The sequence below is a fragment of the Camelina sativa genome, chromosome 5 (genome assembly GCF_030686135.1).
Source record: "Camelina sativa cultivar CO46 ecotype springtype chromosome 5, ASM3068613v1".
Classification (NCBI taxonomy): domain Eukaryota; kingdom Viridiplantae; phylum Streptophyta; class Magnoliopsida; order Brassicales; family Brassicaceae; genus Camelina; species Camelina sativa.
Genome location: NC_141884.1, coordinates 31671648 through 31691979, shown reverse-complemented (window position 1 = coordinate 31691979; position 20332 = coordinate 31671648).

Sequence of the window (20332 nt, the reverse complement as noted above, 5' to 3'; positions counted from 1 at the left end):
TATCTCGCGTAGTAGAGATTGACAATAGATTAGATCTTGCCAATTCTACGATGACAAAACAAAACAAAACAAATCACTAGACTTAAAATATTTTTCTACATATTCTTCATCATAATATTGTAGATATATTTATACATGTGAAAGGTTCGCTTGTAATGCCCGTTTCCCGAGAAAATAAATGACTTGAATTTATGTTGGGAATTGGAATGGAGCCGGGTTAGTCAGGTTGGTTTATGAGATGTTATTAAACCAAACTCAATTTTGTGTGCTCTTATAGTTTAATTAAGTTTTGTTTATTAAACCGAAGTTAACCAGCACAAACCAAAAACCCTAATTTTCTCCTTTAGAAAAAAAGGGAACGAATACCAGGTTCTGCCATCGCCACCATGGAGGAGAAAAAGGAGAAGTTCAGTGGTGGTGAGGGAGAGAGGGAGAGGTGTTCGTGGTCAGAAGAGATAGCTTGGTTGGTCGGGGATGGGAGAGGAAAGGGAGTTGGGGTTGGTGTGTCATCGTCGTTGAATTTGTAAGGCACGGTTCACTGGACGTAGTGGCGATGGATCATCTTTGAGGGAGAATAGGAGGGCGATCAGTTGCGTCGCGTGAGAGGTGAGGGGTGAGGTGTGTGTTGACACACGTGTATATGTATACATGTAAGCATCTCCTTCTACGTGGAGATGATGAAAATACCTAGCCGCTCTTGTTGAGAGGAAGGGCTGTCGTGATCCTTATCACCGTCATCGTCTTGTACGTGTCTCTATCACCAAGTTGCCTTGATCTGGAAGAAGAAAATAAATGTGAATAAAGAGATCAAGGAGCAGATGGTAAAGTAGAGCAAGGGAAAGAGGCGGAGTTGAGGCTAGGTGGTTGCGTGGAAGGAAAAGAGGAGCGGGGCTTCGGTGGTGGCGTGAGAGGAAGAGAGAGAGAGCGAGAGAGCTAAGATGTGTTCGTGTTGTCTTCCGACGCATGAGGACGAGAAGCAACCCGAGTCCTAGAGCCAGCGTGGTTGTGCTGTTATCAGGAAAGAAAGAGACGGTGAGAAAAGAGAAAGCCGTGAGGAGAGGTCGTGGGGGAGGAGAGAGAGAACGAGACGCGACGGAGGTGGGGAAGCCTCTTATGGGTCTGGTTAGTCATGTCGTGGCTTTGGAAGCTTTTTTAGTGGTGGGAGAACAAAGCTGGAGTGAACAAAGGTGAAATGGAGAGAGAAAGTGAAAGAAGGTTGGAGATAAAGGCAGTCTGGAGGAGCCGAGTTTGGAGGCTTGCCGGCGCCGTATATCACATTTTTTCGGAAAGATGATGATACTGGCATAATCTACATCAAACCAAGATTCCATAAAGTCAGAGATAACTTCATTTGGAGTTAATTTCGAGGAGTTATATGTGTTGCTTCCTAGCCAAGTAATTACTGGAAAATGTAAAATCTGGGTTAAGTATGAACCCTAGAAACTGTTCCGAGATGGTTCTTTCTAGGTGACATTTGGAGGTCCAAAACTAGCTTGATCGGGACGAAATTTGGTGGATAAACGTTTGATAGTACTGGCTCCACATCTAACGGTGGAACTGCGAATTGAACGGTTAGTTTGTGTTTTATTCAGATGATGATATGAAGGTTTTGCATTGATTGAATTGTGTTAAGTTGTGTTGTTGGTTGAACCAACAAGCTCGGTTTGAGCTGAAACCTTTGTAAGAGCTTCCATGGAGCAAGGTCATCGTAGTTGGGGAACCAAGTTAGAACTAAGAGTATAGGGTTAAAGCTAAGATTGTGCCGGTAGGTTCACCGGAGAAGTGTTTCCGTGGCTGGACATAATAAAATATTCCAGTCCACCTCATTTTTTACTCAGTCGCTAGGGATGGTTGGTTGTGCGACTTAATAACTAGATGAGGTGGTGTTTAGGATAAATATTAAAGTGAAGCTTGTTCCGTGAGGTGGAATTAAGCGGCTTGTTCGGTGGAACACGAAGTGGTCCTCCGTTGGAGGAGGATTCAGAGTTTGTGAATAGTTGAGGTGCTTATTAAGTTAAGTATGTTCATATGGTTGTGTTTGGTAGCTACAGAATATGAGTTTGATGGATCTAACACGTATTTGTGGAAGTTCTTGTAAAAAGCGATTAACACATGTTGTCTCGCTGGAATTATGGGGTTTCGCTGATATTGTTTCTAGTATGTCATGTGTGAGAATTGGGAATCTGGATGTGATCATTTCATTTTGGTATCAGAGCGTATACGGTTTTAGGACAAGTTCTTGAATGAAAATATAATTGTCTAGATCGTTTGAGACGCGGTAACTGCTAAAGAAAACCATAGAGATGCAAAGAATACATACATGTAAGAACTTGCCATACATGTTATATGATGAAAATGCTATAATTTACCAGATTGCATGCTTTGCACATGAGGAGGAATTGACAATTCTTGAAAATGGGAAAGACACTCAACTTTATCAGAGTTGTGCTTTAAACCATCAAAAATTCTCTTAAAAACATATTCAACTTGAATAACATTCCCACGATTACTCTGAATGTTAGGATTTCTGTTTTCATCGCTGATAACTGACCTTACTCGTTTTGTATTAGTGATTTCATATGTTTTATGAGATCCACGTTGACCATCATTTTTTCTCTTCTTCATTTTTTCTATAAAACAAATTGGTATCTCTATTTCTAAGTGTTTCTTATATGTTACAACAATTCTGTTTAAGGTATAGCATATCAATTCGAAGATCAGTATAATCTACATAATAGGATTTTGGTTAAAAATATGTAATTATCTGTTAATATAGATTCCATGATTATAACTGACTTGTTCTTTGTTACCGCACATATTGCAATTATGTAGGGTAAGATATAACAAATCAATTTATTCGTTTACGGTAATCTTTGATTATAGCTGACTTGATCTTCTATATAATGACAGATAGTTAACATTATTTTAAGAGAAACTGTACTGTGATTAGTGCAACTAAAAAACATGAGTTCATTCTGGATCTATACTATTAATATTATAGGATCATAATATATACTATTAATTGCAAAAAAATCTGAAAATCATGATTGTCGTCCGTTTCTGTTTATAATCTTACAAATTAACCCCGCACGGACGACATCTATACTTTTGAACTTTTTTTCATCAGAGCATAATTTTTAATGATTTTATGTTTACATGTGATTTTGTCTGATATATATAATATCAAATCTTCTATATGGTTTGAAAAAATCAGGATACTTGTCTCAAAAATGTGTTCAGGTTATTGTATGGTTGAACTTATTTTACAATATTGTCCGAATCTTGAAATTGATGTTTTTGTTTTTTGTCTGACTTTTTTTAGGATATATAAATTCTTCAAGGTGGTTTGGAAAAGGGGATACTTGGAGAATAAATATATTCAGGTTAGTCTACCAGTTTAAACTTATATAAATTATGTTAACAATCTTCGAAATGCAAATGTCGAATTTTATTAATATATGAGGAAAATACCGAGTAACAACAAAAAAAATCAAATTTTAAGTATGGAAAAAAGTTTAAAACCTAGCCAATTCTGCTGGAATGGACTAAGATAAAACTAAAAAAAACCATACTATTTTATTTTTGCAAAACCTAAACGATCACCACCAAATCTTAAGCCTCCCCTCCTTCCTTTCCTGGAATCTTTTCACCAGCCTCTTCAATCGCTTCTTTGATAAATGGTAGACACATCTTTTTAGAAGTTGATGACTGTGCTGTAGCATCTTCATTAGAATCATCTTCCCTTTTTGAAGAAGGTGTAGTAACATTTGTCCCAATCTCACTACTATTCGTCAAACAATCTTGATCCTACAAAATCGCATGTTATTGATTATTGAAATGATCATTATTAGTTCAAAATTTAGGTATAACACACATACTTGGACATCAGTAGAGATAACATCCTTAGGACAACAGCTACCTCAGAATCTTCAATGTTGTCAACATGTGTTGAATTATCACCCATCTCTACGTAGGAGACTTGTAAGTCTCTTTACCTTCTATGATGTGGTGGTTTCTACATAAGCAAGAAATAGAAAAGTCTTCCCTACCAATGCTTGTAAAGCTGGTGGAACCATCGTTGGATCTTTAATTTGTAAATTTAAATGAAAGTTATGATAAAACAGCCTCTATATTTGTTTACTACAAATAGATTATCAGATGTTAAACCTCATCGTATTGTCCTCCTAACACATTGATGGAAGTTCGGTTGACCACCTTGATAGCATTGGTGTCAAAGAGAATAAACTTTATCTCACCAGTGCTATCTATAACATCTAGGACCAGTTTGTACCTAATATACATAATGCCCAAATAACCAAATGTTTAATTATACACAGTCACATTGCATCGAATAGGTAAAACTAAATAACTTTAAGTGAAACCAATTAGGGAATAGGGAATTTTTTTTTCTTTGTTCTTTCCCTTTTTATTTCGTAGGGGTATTTCATGTCATACATGGTTAATTGTTTTTTTTTTAATCCCTAAGTGTGCTTCCCAATTACCAGATGATGAAAATGCTATAGTTGTTTTTAGTTTTACCTATTCGATGCAATGTGATTGTGTATAATTAAACATTTGGTTATTTGGGCATTATGTATATTAGGTACAAACTGGTCCTAGATGTTATGGATAGCACTGGTGAGACAAAGTTCATTCTCTTTGACACCAATGCTATCAAGGTGGTCAACCAAGCTTCCATCAATGTGTTAGGAGGACAAATACGATGAGGTTTAACATCTGATAATCTATTTGTAGTAAACAAATATAGAAGCTGTTTTATCATAACTTTCAATTAAATTTACAGATTAAAGATCCAACGATGGTTCCACCAGCTTTACAAGCTTTGGTAGGGAAGACTTTTCTATTTCTTGCTTCTGTAGAAACCGCCAACATCATAGAAGGTAAAGAGACTTACAAGGTCTCCTACGTAGATGGTTGATAATTTTACACATGTTGACAACATTGAAGATTCTGAGGTAGCTGTTGATCCTAAGGATGTTATCTCTACTGATGTCCAGGTATGTGTATTATACCTAAATTTTGAACTAATAATGATCATTTCAATAATCAATAACATGCAATTTTGTAGGATCAAGATTGTTTGACAAATAGTAGTGAGATTGGGACAAATATTACTACACCTTCTTCAAAAAGGAAAGATGATTCTAATGAAGATGCTACAGCACAATCAACAAATTCCAAAAAGATGTGTCTACCATTTATCAAAGAAGCAATTGAAGAGGCTGGTGAAAATATTCCAGGAAAGGAAGGAGGGGAGACTTAAGATTTGGTGGTGATCGTTTAGGTTTTGCAAAAATAAAATAGTATGGTTTTTTTAGTTTTATCTTAGTACATTCCAGCAGAATTGGCTAGGTTTTAAACTTTTTTCCATACTTAAAATTTGATTTCTTTGTTGTTACTCGGTATTTTCCTCATATATTAATAAAATTCGACCTTTGCATTTCGAAGATTGTTAACATAATTTATATAAGTTTAAACTGGTAGACTAACCTGAATATATTTATTCTCCAAGTATCCCCTTTCCAAACCACTTTGAAGAATTTATATATCCTAAAAAAAGTCAGACAAAAATCAAAAACATCAATTTCTAGATTCGGACAATATTGTAAAATAAGTTCAACCATACAATAACCTAAACACATTTTTGAGACAAGTATCTTGATTCTTTCAAACCATATTGAAGATTTGATATTATATATATCAGACAAAATCACATGTAAACATAAAAATCATTAAAAATTATGCTCTGATGAAAAAAAGTTCAAAAGTATAGATGTCGTCCATGTGGGGTTAATTTGTAAGATTATAAACAGAAACGGACGACAATCATGATTTTCAGATTTTTTTGCAATTAATAGTATAGATTATGATCCTATAATATTAATTGTATAGATCCAGATTGAACTCATGTTTTTTAGTTGCACTAATCACGGTACAGTTTCTGTTAAAATAATGTTAACTATCTGTCATTATATAGAAGATCAAGTCAGCTATAATCAAAGATTACCGTAAACGAATAAATTGATTTGTTATATCTTACCCTACATAATTGCAATATGTGCGGTAACAAAGAACAAGTCAGTTATAATCATGGAATCTATGTTAACAGATAATTACATATTTTTAACCAAAATCCTATTATGTAAATTATACTGATCTTCGAATTGATATGCTATACCTTAAACAGAATTGTTGTAACATATAAGAAACACTTAGAAATAAGAGATACCAATTTGTTTTATAGAAAAAATGAAGAAGTAAAAAAATGATGGTCAACGTGGATCTCAAAAAACATACAAAACGAGTAAGGTCAGCTATCAGCGATGAAAACAGAAATCCTAACATTCAGAGTAATCGTGGGAATATGTTTTTAAGATAATTTTTGATGGTTTAAAGCACAAACCTGATAAAGTTGAGTGTCTTCCCCATTTTCAAGAATTGTCAATTCCTCCTCATATGCAAAGCATGCAATATGATAAATTATAGCATTTTCATCATCTAACGGAAATACACCATGTAAGAACTTGCCACATAAAATATGTTTGCTTGATTACATTTCATGTATTTTATAAGAAAATTAATCCATATTTCATATAATAATTTTTCATCTAAATCTTAACCATATTAATTTTATTTATTTATCTAAACTACATTTACAATTAAACATTATTTGTTTTTGGTAAAATTCTGAACTTACGTATTCACAAAGTCATGTGTAAGAAAAAAAAACATAAAACCAGTTATGAATTAGTATATGGATAACCGATATGAGAGAGTGTATGAAGAATATATATCAGATAGTGATAAAGGCTCAAAGCACTTCAATTAGTGAAGTTATGAGTTGCAAGAGACTGAAGATATGAAGTAACAAACACAGTGAATTCCCGTTGAGGGATATGATCAAAATTCATATAAACATAAGTTAGATGTACTTCTAAAAGAAGTTGTGACTAGGTTCGGACCCGCACGTATGTGCGGGGTTAATTTCAAAAACTAAGTTTATTATCATGTTTATAATATATTATGTATATATGGGTTTATGTTTATCTTTTAGGAATGTTAAAATTCATAGTCTAAACTCATACTAATTTAGTATTCGATTTGTTTTTAATTCAGTTTAGAGAAAAAATGATCAAATTTCTTGTTTGTTATATGTAAAGACAACTATATTAAAAAATAGTGAGAGATAGTGGTATGTCTATTTGGGACAGAAAATAGTAAGAAAAATTTGTATATTTTATCTCATAACTGTAGTTTTAATAATAATTTACACACTATAAATTATATTAAGAAAAATAGTATGTCTCGCCTTAGATATAACTTTTTTATCTCATAACTGTAGTTTTAATAATAATTTACACACTATAATAAATTAATAAGAAAAATAGTAAGAAAAATAGTATGTCTCGCCTTAGATATAACTATTTTATCTCATAACTGTAGTTTTAATAATAATTTACACACTATAATTGTATATTTTATTCCTACATATAAGAAAATAGGTAAGTGTTTCACATCTGCGGGTTTTATTTGTAGATATATTTATTTAGTATAACATATATAACATAACCTTATATTGGTTTGCTTTCATCATGTTTGTGAATGAAATAATAATCGTTTCACCATAAATTTTATATCGACATGATAGCAGATCAGAATCTAGTGTAAACTGGATTAGTGATCAGTTATATTAAACTTGTGAACTATCAGACCAGGTAAAAACAATAAAAAAATATTAAAACTTCATGAACCGGATGGTCTAAATATTTGAATCAAGCGGGTCAAACCCGTTTGCTGTGCCCTTCTCGTAATTTATTACTGATCTACAAAAAAATTGTTCTCCGTAAGGCCGTAATCCACGTGAGTAAATTTTATGTCCTCAATTATCGTGCTTGAATTCGCATTACCTAAAATTATCAACCCATATTTTATCTAAAACAATCTAGATATTGTTTTTTGATTTTTGAATTACCCATACGCGTTATTTCATGTCACGATATTTGAAATAAACAAGAAAAATTGAAATTAGATTTCTCAATTTAAATTTTATGTTCATGTATCCATTATTTGATATTTCAAAGTTGAAATTAAGATTTGATCCAAATTTTATGATCTCCTCTTGTTACCTTTATTCCCCATTTAAATAAAACAAATAGTTAATTTAAATAATGTTTTTATTTTTGAAGGACCCGTTGTCTTAATCATTTTTAGACCATTTCTAATATAAATCTCTATTTTTTAACTCTACAAATAGAGTCACTCTAAAATAGAGCATACTTTTCCTTCAATTTATCACTTTATTTTTGACTCTAAAATATAATTAGTATAAAAAAATAGAGTTACTCTACATATAAAGCAATCCTATTATTTCTTCTATTTAAGAATAAAATATAGAGTATGGTTGGAGCAAATGTTACTCTATAATAGAGTTTTGATTCTAAAATAAAGTGAGGTTGGAAATTGAAAGGACCGACTTTTTTTTAATAATAAATATATAAATATAGTATAATAAATAAACTACAACTAGTGGTCTCATACCCACTAGCCACCTAATCACAATCACAACCAACAGCGGAATAACAATACCAATAAATATCCAATAATAACTAATTTATAACATAAACCATATCCAATAAGGCAATAACCAATCATCCGAAAATATGAAACCAACAACCTAGCAACATTTCTAATGACTTAACTCTAGCAATGCCAGACAACATCCAATCGAGTCCCTAGAACATCCTCCTCTTCATTGCCTTGATTCCACGATCACACTTTGCCTTTACCTGCACCACAAACACATATTGCAATGCATGAGTATTTTATAAACACTCAGTAAGGCAATCCTCCCATCTATTAGGCTATATACACAAGCAATAGAGTCATCTCTAACCATCAATAACAATCAACAAACAACAATAAACAAACCAGGACTCTGCATCGACCGACACCAACATGCATCGACCGACACCAAATAGAGGTTGCGTCGACCGACGCAAGATCTGCATCGACCGATGCAAGGTTAACTTGCATCGACCGATGCTCCCATTGCATCGACCGACACATGCTCGACATAACACGAAAACCCTAGAGTTTACGCGCCGTCCTCGCATCTGCATCGACGACGCACGAAGTGCATCGACCGATGCAATGCCGAGCATCGTTTTCCTCCGAAGCCTCTCGCCGGATCTTCGTTCCTACAACCACAAAACTCGATCCCAAGCCACAAGAAAGCTTCCTAATGTCCAGAAAAACGACCTAACAAGTCTAATAACACACAACAAGCAAATTAGAGAATTTTCTAGCTTAGATAAGCCATGGTCCTGCACTTACCTTTGCCAACACAAATCTGAACCTAAACACAAGGAAACGCTTCTAGGAAGCTCCTACAACGATCCCAGCTACAGATCTCTACAGGAACTGCCTCAAACTCCCAAAATCCTCAAGAACGCTCAAGAACAGTTTTCTCTCTTTTCTTTCTCTCAAAATCGGCTACCCACGACTAATGAGACCAAAGAACGATTTCAGGGTTTTCCTTTCCCAAAACACAGCGTTTAACTTTAAGTCAAAACGCAGAAACTTGAACCTGAAACTCGGTTCAAATCACGATAATCAATGCACAACCTGAAACTCCCATCCTTCTTCTTGAAAAACAACACCGGCGCTCCCCACAGTGATACACTAGGACGGATGAATCCCTTACTCAACAAATCCTCTAGCTGCTTCTTCAGCTCTGCCATCTCTGCTGGAGCCATTCTGTAAGAAGCCTTGCATAACGGTGTTGTCCCCGGTTCCAGTTCAATGGTAAAAGGATCCGACCGAGATGGTGGTAACCCCTGCAAAGACTGAAACACATCCTCAAACTCCTCCACTACCAGAATACCGCTAACCGTAGACTTCTCCACTGACTCTGGCATAGATATAGTAATCAAATAAGCCTCACGGCCCTTCTCGATCATCTTCCCAGCCTGAATGGCTGAGATCATGAGACTCCCTGAAGTCGGTCTAATACCCTGAAAAACCAACTTCCCTCCTGGACGCTCAAACTCCACCCTATGTCAATGTACCATATGTCAATGTAACCAATCCATTCCGAGAATAACATCATACAGCTCAACTGGACTGATAAGCAAATCCGCTAGCCACGACTCTCCTGCGATCTGAATATCAACTCCTCTAGCTCGACCAATAACTCTCAGGAACTTGCCTCCCACAACTCTGACAACTCTTGTACGCTCTCCGGGATCCCCTCTGATTCCCGCACTCTCTGCACACTCTGGAGTAATGAAGCTATGAGAAGCTCCAGAATCAAACATAACATGGGACTTAAACCCGCCCACCAACAAGGTTCCTACACAAACCTGATGTGTTGAGAACCTAACACTTTATCACCGGAAAACATAAAATCTGAACCTACTAAAAATTCACAAAGCTTAAGTACGAGAAATTATACCTGTGATCGCCCCGGCACTGGTTCCACCAATCTCTACTGTAGTGTAAACCCGTGGCGCCTGCTCAATCCGTGCCACCTGCTGACCTCTAGTCTACACCTGCTGCAACGCTGCCACTGCTGTCAGCTGCAACCTTGTGATCCTTGTTCCCACAACTAAAGCAACTCGCACCACTCGGCTTCTGCGTAGCCTCCCACCTCCTCTTGGTTCCCTGTGCAGGCCTACCGCCCCTGCTCGGACCACCCTGCTGCTGAGCCTTACTAGGCTGAACTGCTGGACCTACCGCCACTGACTGTGCCCAGATATCCTCCTCAATCTCTGCTGCAGTCTCAACCAGCTCTGCACGCGTAGCATAACTCCGCCCTCTACAGTGAACTCTCAAATCATCACGTAGAGCCCTCAAAAACCTCCTGATATGAGCCTCCTCAGACTCCATAGCCCGACCCCCATAACATAGAAGTCGACTGAACTCAAAGTCCAGCTCCCGCACTGACCGCGTCCCCTAAGATAACTGAAGGAACTACACCTCCAACCAGTCCAATGCCTCTCTAGGAAAATACTTGCGGTTGAACTCCAAGACGAAGTCAGCCCAAGTCATCTCCCGCTGCACTCTCCTAGCAGCCACTGATCTCCACCACAACTCAGCATCGCCACTCAAATGGTAGATCCCTATGTCCACCCAAAACTCCTCAGGACATCTCAGAGTATGGAAGTTACGTTCCACACTCGTCCTCCACGCATCCGCAACAGTAGGGTCTGTACCACCCGAAAACTTCTCAGTGAAAAGACCCCTCATCTCCTTGAGCATAAAAAAAATAACGTCCATGAACTCCTGCATCTGCAGCCACTGGCTGCCGCTCCTCCGCCACCACTGGTGGCACTACCTAAGCCTGAGCCGGTACCACTGGTGGTAACCGCTCCAACACCTGTGCCAGAATAGCCGCAAAGTCAACAACAGGAACTCCACCCGCTGGGACTCCCACACCCGAGACCCTAGCATCACCGGCCACTGGAGCATCAACACCGCCCCCTCCGGCCACACTGACTGAATCCCCCGGAACACCCTGCGACTCGCTAACACCCTCAACTGTCACACTCTGGTCCTCGGTCTCACTAACTTCTGGGACTCTGCCCCTACCACCGACCACGTCCGCGTCCATGACCACATCCGCGTCCACGACCACGACCAGCAACTGCACCATCTCTAGCCATCTACAATACCATGAACAGAAGACTAAGCAAACAATTTCTATTATAACACAGAAACATAAACTCACCGTGGAATCACACAGTCGGCTCGAAGAGGATGTTCTAGGACTCCATGCCACACACAATTGACTAACTCACATAATCAATCAAGACATGCAATCCCAAACATCACAACAGAAACCTAGTGAACCCAAACCTAGAACCGTAAGGGCTATGATACCAAAATGAAAGGACCGACCTTTTTATTTTTTTAATAGTAAATATATAATGATAATATAATAAATAAATTACAACTAGTGGTCCCATTCCATTAGCCGCCTAATCACAATCACAACCAACAGCGAAATAACAATACCAATAAATATCTAATAATAACCAATTCATAACATAAACCATATCCAATAACCAATCATCCGAAAACATGAAACCAGCAACCTAGCAACGTTTCTAATGACTCAACTCTAGCAATGCCAGACAACATCAAATCGAGTCCCTAGAACATCCTCCTCTTCATTGCCTTGATTCAACGATCACACTTTGCCTTTACCTGCACCACAAACATATTGCAATGCATGAGTATTTTATAAACACTCAGTAAGGCAATCCTCCCATCTACTGGGCTATACACACAAGCAATAGTGTCATCTCTAACCATCAATAACAATCAACAAAAAACAATAAACAAACCAAGACTCTGCATCGACCGACACCAACATGCATCGACCGACACCAAATGGAGGTTGCGTCGACAGATGCAAGGTTAACTTGCATCGACCGATACTCCCATTGCATCGACCGACACATGCTCGGCATAACACGAAAACCCTAGAGTTTACGCATCGTCCTTGCATCTGCATTGACCGATGCACAAAGTGCATCGACCGATGCAATGCCGAGCATCGTTTTCCTCCGAAACTTCTCGCCGGATCTTCGTTCCTACAACCACAAAACTCGATCCCAAGCCACAAGAAAGCTTCCTAACGTCCAGAACAACGACCTAACAAGTCTAACAACACACAACAAGCAAATTAGAGAGTTCTCTAGCTTAGATAAGCCATGGTCCTGCACTTACCTTTGCCAAGACGAATCTGAATCTAAACACAAGGAAACGCTTCTAGGAAGCTCCTACAACGATCCCAGCTACAGATCTCTATAGGAACTGCCTCAAATCTCCCAAAATCCTCAAGAATGCTCAAGAACAGTTTTCTCTCTTTTCTTTCTCTCAAAATCGGCTACCCACGACTAATGAGACCAAAGAATGATTTCAGGGTTTTCCTTTCCCAAAATGCAGCGTTTAACTTTAAGTCAAAACGTAGAAAATTGAACCTGAAACTTGGTTCAAACCATGATAATCAATGCACAACCTGAAACTCCCATCCTTCTTCTTGAAAAACAACACTGGTGCTCCCCACGGTGATACACTAGGACGGATGAATCCCTTACTTAACAAATCCTCTAGCTGCTTCTTCAGCTCTGCCATCTCTGCTGGAGCCATTCTGTAAGGAGCCTTGGATAACGGTGTCGTCCCCGGTTCCAGTTCAATGGTAAAAGGATGCGACCGAGATGGTAGTAATCCCTGCAAAGACTGATACACATCCTCAAACTCCTCCACTACCGGAATACCGCTAACCGTAGACTTCCCCACTGACTCTGGCATAGATATAGTAATCAAATAAGCCTCACGGCCCTTCTCGATCATCTTCCCAGCCTGAATGGCTGAGATCATGAGACTCCCCGAAGTCGGTCTAATACCCTGAAAAACCAATTTCCCTCCTGGACGCTCAAACTCCACTCTATGTCAATGTACCATATGTCAATGCAACCAATCCATCCCGAGAATAACATCATACAGCTCAACTGGACTGATAAGCAAATCCGCTGGCCACGACTCTCCTGCGATCTGAATATCAACTCCTCTAGCTCGACCAATAACTCTCAGGAACTTGCCTCCCACAACTCTGACAACTCTTGTACGCTCTCCGGGATCCCCTCTGATTCCCGCACTCTCTGCACACTCTGGAGTAATGAAGCTATGAGAAGCTCCAGAATCAAACATAACATGGGACTTAAACCCGCCCACCAACAAGGTTCCTACACAAACCTGATGTGTTGAGAACCTAACACTTTATCACCGGAAAACATAAAATCTGAACCTACTAAAAATTCACAAAGCTTAAGTACCAGAAATTATACCTGTGATCGCCCCGGCACTGGTTCCACCAATCTCTGCTGTAGTGTAAACCCGTGGCGCCTGCTCAATCCGTGCCACCTGCTGACCTCTAGTCTACACCTGCTACAACGCTGCCACTGCTGTCAGCTGCAACCTTGTGATTCTTGTTCCCACAACTAAAGCAACTCGCACCACTCGGCTTCTGCGTAGCCTCCCACCTCCTCTTGGTTCCCTATGCAGGCCTACCGCCCCTGCTCGGACCACCCTGCTGCTGAGCCTTACTAGGCTGAACTGCTGGACCTACCGCCACTGACTGTGCCCAGATATCCTCCTCAATCTCTGCTGCAGTCTCAACCAGCTCTGCACGCATAGCATAACTCCGCCCTCTACAGTGAACTCTCAAATCATCACGTAGAGCCCTCAAAAACCTCCTGATATGAGCCTCCTCAGACTCCATAGCCCGACCCCCATAACATAGAAGTCGACTGAACTCCAAGTCCAGCTCCCGCACTGACCGCGTCCCCTGAGATAACTGAAGGAACTACACCTCCAACCAGTCCAATGCCTCTCTAGGAAAATACTTGCGGTTGAACTCCAAGACGAAGTCAGCCCAAGTCATCTCCCGCTGCACTCTCCTAGCAGCCACTGATCTCCACCACAACTCAGCATTGCCACTCAAATGGTAGATCCCTATGTCCACCCAAAACTCCTCAGGACATCTCAGAGTATGGAAGTTACGTTCAACACTCGTCCTCCACGCATCCACAACAGTAGGGTCTGTACCACCCGAAAACTTCTCAGTGAAAAGACCCCTCATCTCCTTGAGCATAAAAAAAATAACGTCCATGAACTCCTGCATCTGCAGCCACTGGCTGCCGCTCCTCCGCCACCACTGGTGGCACTACCTGAGCCTGAGCCGGTACCACTGGTGGTAACCGCTCCAACACCTGTGCCAGAATAGCCGCAAAGTCAACAACAGGAACTCCACCCGCTGGGACTCCCACACCCGAGACCCTAGCATCGATGGCCACTGGAGCATCAACACCGCCCCCTCCGGCCACACTGACTGAATTCCCCGGAACACCCTGCGACTCGCTAACACCCTCAGCTGTCACACTCTGGTCCTCGGTCTCACTAACTTCTGGGACTCTGCCCCTACCACCGACCACGTTCGCGTCCATGACCACATCCGCGTCCACGACCACGACCAGCAACTGCACCATCTCTAGCCATCTACAATACCATGAACAGAAGACTAAGCAAACAATTTCTATTATAACACAGAAACATAAACTCACCGTGGAATCACACAGTCGGCTCGAAGAGGATGTTCTAGGACTCCATGCCACACACAATTGACTAACTCACATAATCAATCAAGACATGCAATCCCAAACATCACAACAGAAACCTAGTGAACCCAAACCTAGAACCGTAAGGGCTATGATACCAAAATGAAAGGACCGACCTTTTTATTTTTTTAATAATAAATATATAATGATAATATAATAAATAAATTACAACTAGTGGTCCCATTCCATTAGCCGCCTAATCACAATCACAACCAACAGCGAAATAACAATACCAATAAATATCCAATAATAACCAATTCATAACATAAACCATATCCAATAACCAATCATCCGAAAACATGAAACCAGCAACCTAGCAACGTTTCTAATGACTCAACTCTAGCAATGCCAGACAACATCAAATCGAGTCCCTAGAACATCCTCCTCTTCATTGCCTTGATTCAACGATCACACTTTGCCTTTACCTGCACCACAAACACATATTGCAATGCATGAGTATTTTATAAACACTCAGTAAGGCAATCCTCCCATCTACTGGGCTATACACACAAGCAATAGTGTCATCTCTAACCATCAATAACAATCAACAAAAAACAATAAACAAACCAAGACTCTGCATCGACCGACACCAACATGCATCGACCGACACCAAATGGAGGTTGCGTCGACAGATGCAAGGTTAACTTGCATCGACCGATGCTCCCATTGCATCGACCGACGCATGCTCGACATAACACGAAAACCCTAGAGTTTACGCACCGTCCTCGCATCTGCATTGACCGATGCACAAAGTGCATCGACCGATGCAATGCCGAGCATCGTTTTCCTCCGAAACTTCTCGCCGGATCTTCGTTCCTACAACCACCAAACTCGATCCCAAGCCACAAGAAAGCTTCCTAACGTCCAGAACAACGACCTAACAAGTCTAACAACACACAACAAGCAAATTAGAGAGTTCTCTAGCTTAGATAAGGCATGGTCCTGCACTTACCTTTGCCAAGACGAATCTGAATCTAAACACAAGGAAACGCTTCTAGGAAGCTCCTACAACGATCCCAGCTACAGATCTCTATAGGAACTGCCTCAAATCTCCCAAAATCCTCAAGAATGCTCAAGAACAGTTTTCTCTCTTTTCTTTCTCTCAAAATCGGCTACCCACGACTAATGAGACCAAAGAATGATTTCAGGGTTTTCCTTTCCCAAAATGCAGTGTTTAACTTTAAGTCAAAACGTAGAAAATTGAACCTGAAACTTGGTTCAAACCATGATAATCAATGCACAACCTGAAACTCCCATCCTTCTTCTTGAAAAACAACACCGGTGCTCCCCACGGTGATACACTAGGACGGATGAATCCCTTACTCAACAAATCCTCTAGCTGCTTCTTCAGCTCTGCCATCTCTGCTGGAGCCATTCTGTAAGGAGCCTTGGATAACGGTGTCGTCCCCGGTTCCAGTTCAATGGTAAAAGGATGCGACCGAGATGGTGAAAATCCCTGCAAAGACTGATACACATCCTCAAACTCCTCCACTACCGGAATACCGCTAACCGTAGACTTCCCCACTGACTCTGGCATAGATATAGTAATCAAATAAGCCTCACGGCCCTTCTCGATCATCTTCCCAGCCTGAATGGCTGAGATCATGAGACTCCCTGAAGTCGGTCTAATACCCTGAAAAACCAATTTCCCTCCTGGACGCTCAAACTCCACTCTATATCAATGTACCATATGTCAATGCAACCAATCCATCCCGAGAATAACATCATACAACTCAACTGGACTGATAAGCAAATCCGCTGGCCACGACTCTCCTGCGATCTGAATATCAACTCCTCTCGCTCGACCAATAACTCTCAGGAACTTGCCTCCCACAACTCTGACAACTCCTGTACGCTCTCCGGGATCCCCTCTGATTCCCGCACTCTCTACACACTCCGGAGTAATGAAGCTATGAGAAGCTCCAGAATCAAACATAACATGGGACTTATACCCGCCCACCAACAAGGTCCCTACACAAACCTGATGTGTTGAGAACCTAACACTTTATCACCAGAAAACATAAAATCTGAACCTACTAAAAATTCACAAAGCTTAAGTACCAGAAATTATACCTGTGATCGCCCCGGCACTGGTTCCACCAGTCTCTGCTGTCGTGTAAACCCGTGGCGCCTGCTCAATCCGTGCCACCTGCTGACCTCCAGTCTACACCTGCTGCAACGTTGCCACTGCTGTCAGCTGCAACTTGGGACAAAAAAGCCTGATGTGCCCTGTCTCCCTACAATGATAACATACCCGAGGCCCTGCCGGCGGAGCACTCCTCTTGGGACAACTAGCAACCTTGTGATCCTTGCTCCCACAACTGAAGCAACTCGCACCACTCGGCTTCTGCGTAGCCTCCCACCTCCTCTTGGTTCCCTGTGCAGGCCTACCGCCCCTGCTCGAACCACCCTGCTGCTGAGCCTTATTAGGCTGAACTGCTGGACCTACCGCCACTGACTGTGCCCAGATATCCTCCTCAATCTCTGCTGCAGTCTCAACCAGCTCTGCACGCGTAGCATAACTCCGCCCTCTACAGTGAACTCTCAAATCATCATGTAGAGCCCTCAAAAACCTCCTGATATGAGCCTCCTCAGACTCCATAGCCCGACCCCCATAACATAGAAGTCGACTGAACTCCAAGTCCAGCTCCCGCACTAACCGCTTCCCCTGAGATAACTGAAGGAACTGCACCTCCAACCGGTCCAATGCCTCTCTAGGAAAATACTTGCGGTTGAACTCCAAGACGAAGTCAGCCCAAGTCATCTCCCGCTGCACTCTCCTAGCAGCCACTGATCTCCACCACAACTAAGGATCACCACTCAAATGGTAGATCCCTATGTCCACCCAAAACTCCTCAGGACATCTCAGAGTATGGAAGTTACGTTCCACACTCGTCCTCCACGCATCCGCAACAGTAGGGTCTGTACCACCTGAAAACTTCTCAGTGAAAAGACCCCTCATCTCCTTGAGCATAAATAAATAACGTCCATGAACTCCTGCATCTGCAGCCACTGGCTGCCGCTCCTCCGCCACCACTGGTGGCACTACCTGAGCCTGAGCCGGTACCACTAGTGGTAACCGCTCCAACACCTGTGCCAGAATAGCCGCAAAGTCAACACCAGGAACTCCACCTGCTGGGACTCCCACACCCGAGACCCTAGCATCACCGGCCACTGGAGCATCAACACCGCCCCCTCCGGCCACACTGACTGAATCCCCCGGAACACCCTGCGACTCGCTAACACCCTCAACTGTCACACTCTGGTCCTCGGTCTCACTAACTTCTGGGACTCTGCCCCTACCACGACCACGTCCGCGTCCATGACCACGTCCGCGTCCACGACCACGACCATCAACAGCACCATCTCTAGCCATCTACAGTACCATGAACAGAAGACTAAGCAAACAATTTCTATTATAACACATAAACATAAACTCACCGTGGAATCACACAGTCGGCTCGAAGAGGATGTTCTAGGACTCCATGCCACACACAATTGACTAACTCACATAATCAATCAAGACATGCAATCCCAAACATCACAACAGAAACCTAGTGAACCCAAACCTAGAACCGTAAGGGCTCTGATACCAAAATGAAAGGACCGACCTGTTTTTTTTTTAATAATAAATATATAAATATAATATAATAAATAAATTACAACTAGTGGTCCCATTCCACTAGTCACCTAATCACAATCACAACCAACAGCGGAATAACAATACCAATAAATATCCAATAATAACCAATTCATAACATAAACCATATCAAATAACCAATCATCCGAAAACATGAAACCAGCAACCTCGCAATGTTTCTAATGACTCAACTCTAGCAATGCCAGACAACATCAAATCGAGTCCCTAGAACATCGTCCTCTTCATTGCCTTGATTCAACGATCACACTTTGCCTTTACCTGCACCACAAACACATATTGCAATGCATGAGTATTTTATAAATACTCAGTAAGGCAATCCTCCCATCTACTGGGCTATACACACAAGCAATAGTGTCATCTCTAACCATCAATAACAATCAACAAAAAACAATAAACAAACCAGGACTCTGCATCGACCGACACCAACATGCATTGACCGACACCAAATGGAGGTTGCATCGACCGACGCAAGATCTGCATCGACCGATGCATGGTTAACTTGCATCGACCGATGCTCCCATTGCATCGACCGACGCATACTCGACATAACACGAAAACCCTAGAGTTTACACGCCGTCCTCGCATCTGCATCGACCGACGCACAAAGAACATAGTTTGTGTCCTTTTAACTATTAAAGAACATAGTTTTGTGTCCTTTTTTTTTGAACATTTTTTGTGTTAGATAAATTGGAAATTGTTACATAGAATATTTGAAGGGTTAGTTTATTTTAATTGTAACATGAACCTGGACTATGTTTTTTTAAAAAAAAAATTTTTTGGTCTCATCCAGTTCCATCCCATTTTCTCAAATTATGTTCCCAGAAGTTAGCACACAATCACGTAACAGATTAAAATTCTTTGAGCTCTGGTTGACTGGTTGAATAATTATTTGCCACAAATTAAGAATATGTTTTCAAAAACTATACAAAAGGTTTCAATATTACATTAGGTTTGTCAACTTTACGATTAAAAATCCCTTATAAATAAATATTTATTTAACCCTATTTAACTGTGTCTAATGGATGAGAGATTAAACTATGTTCTATAATAATTATTTTTTAAAAAAATTCTTAGTACACGTTCTAGGAGCCTAAAAAACCTTAACATTTAAAAACAAAAAAATGAGGATGAAGTTATCATAAATCCAAAAGTTTAATTATTACTTCGATAAATGCCAATTTGAATTTGTTACATTGGTCAGTAGATATCATTTTGAATTTTTTATAATGAGATGTATTTCTTAATATATGAGAATACATTAAGGTTATGAATTATGATAAGATAAATTTCAAAAATAAAAATATATGAAGTATGTTTACTTTTAAAAATTTAATAGTAAAAATTATTTTAAAAATGCAAATTATTTCACGTCACGTTCTCTCCCTGTAGAACCTCTTCTCCATCGAATGAGATTCTTTTTCTTTGCTTCTTTTTAATCACCATGGTCTTATCCGTCTTCTTCTTCTCA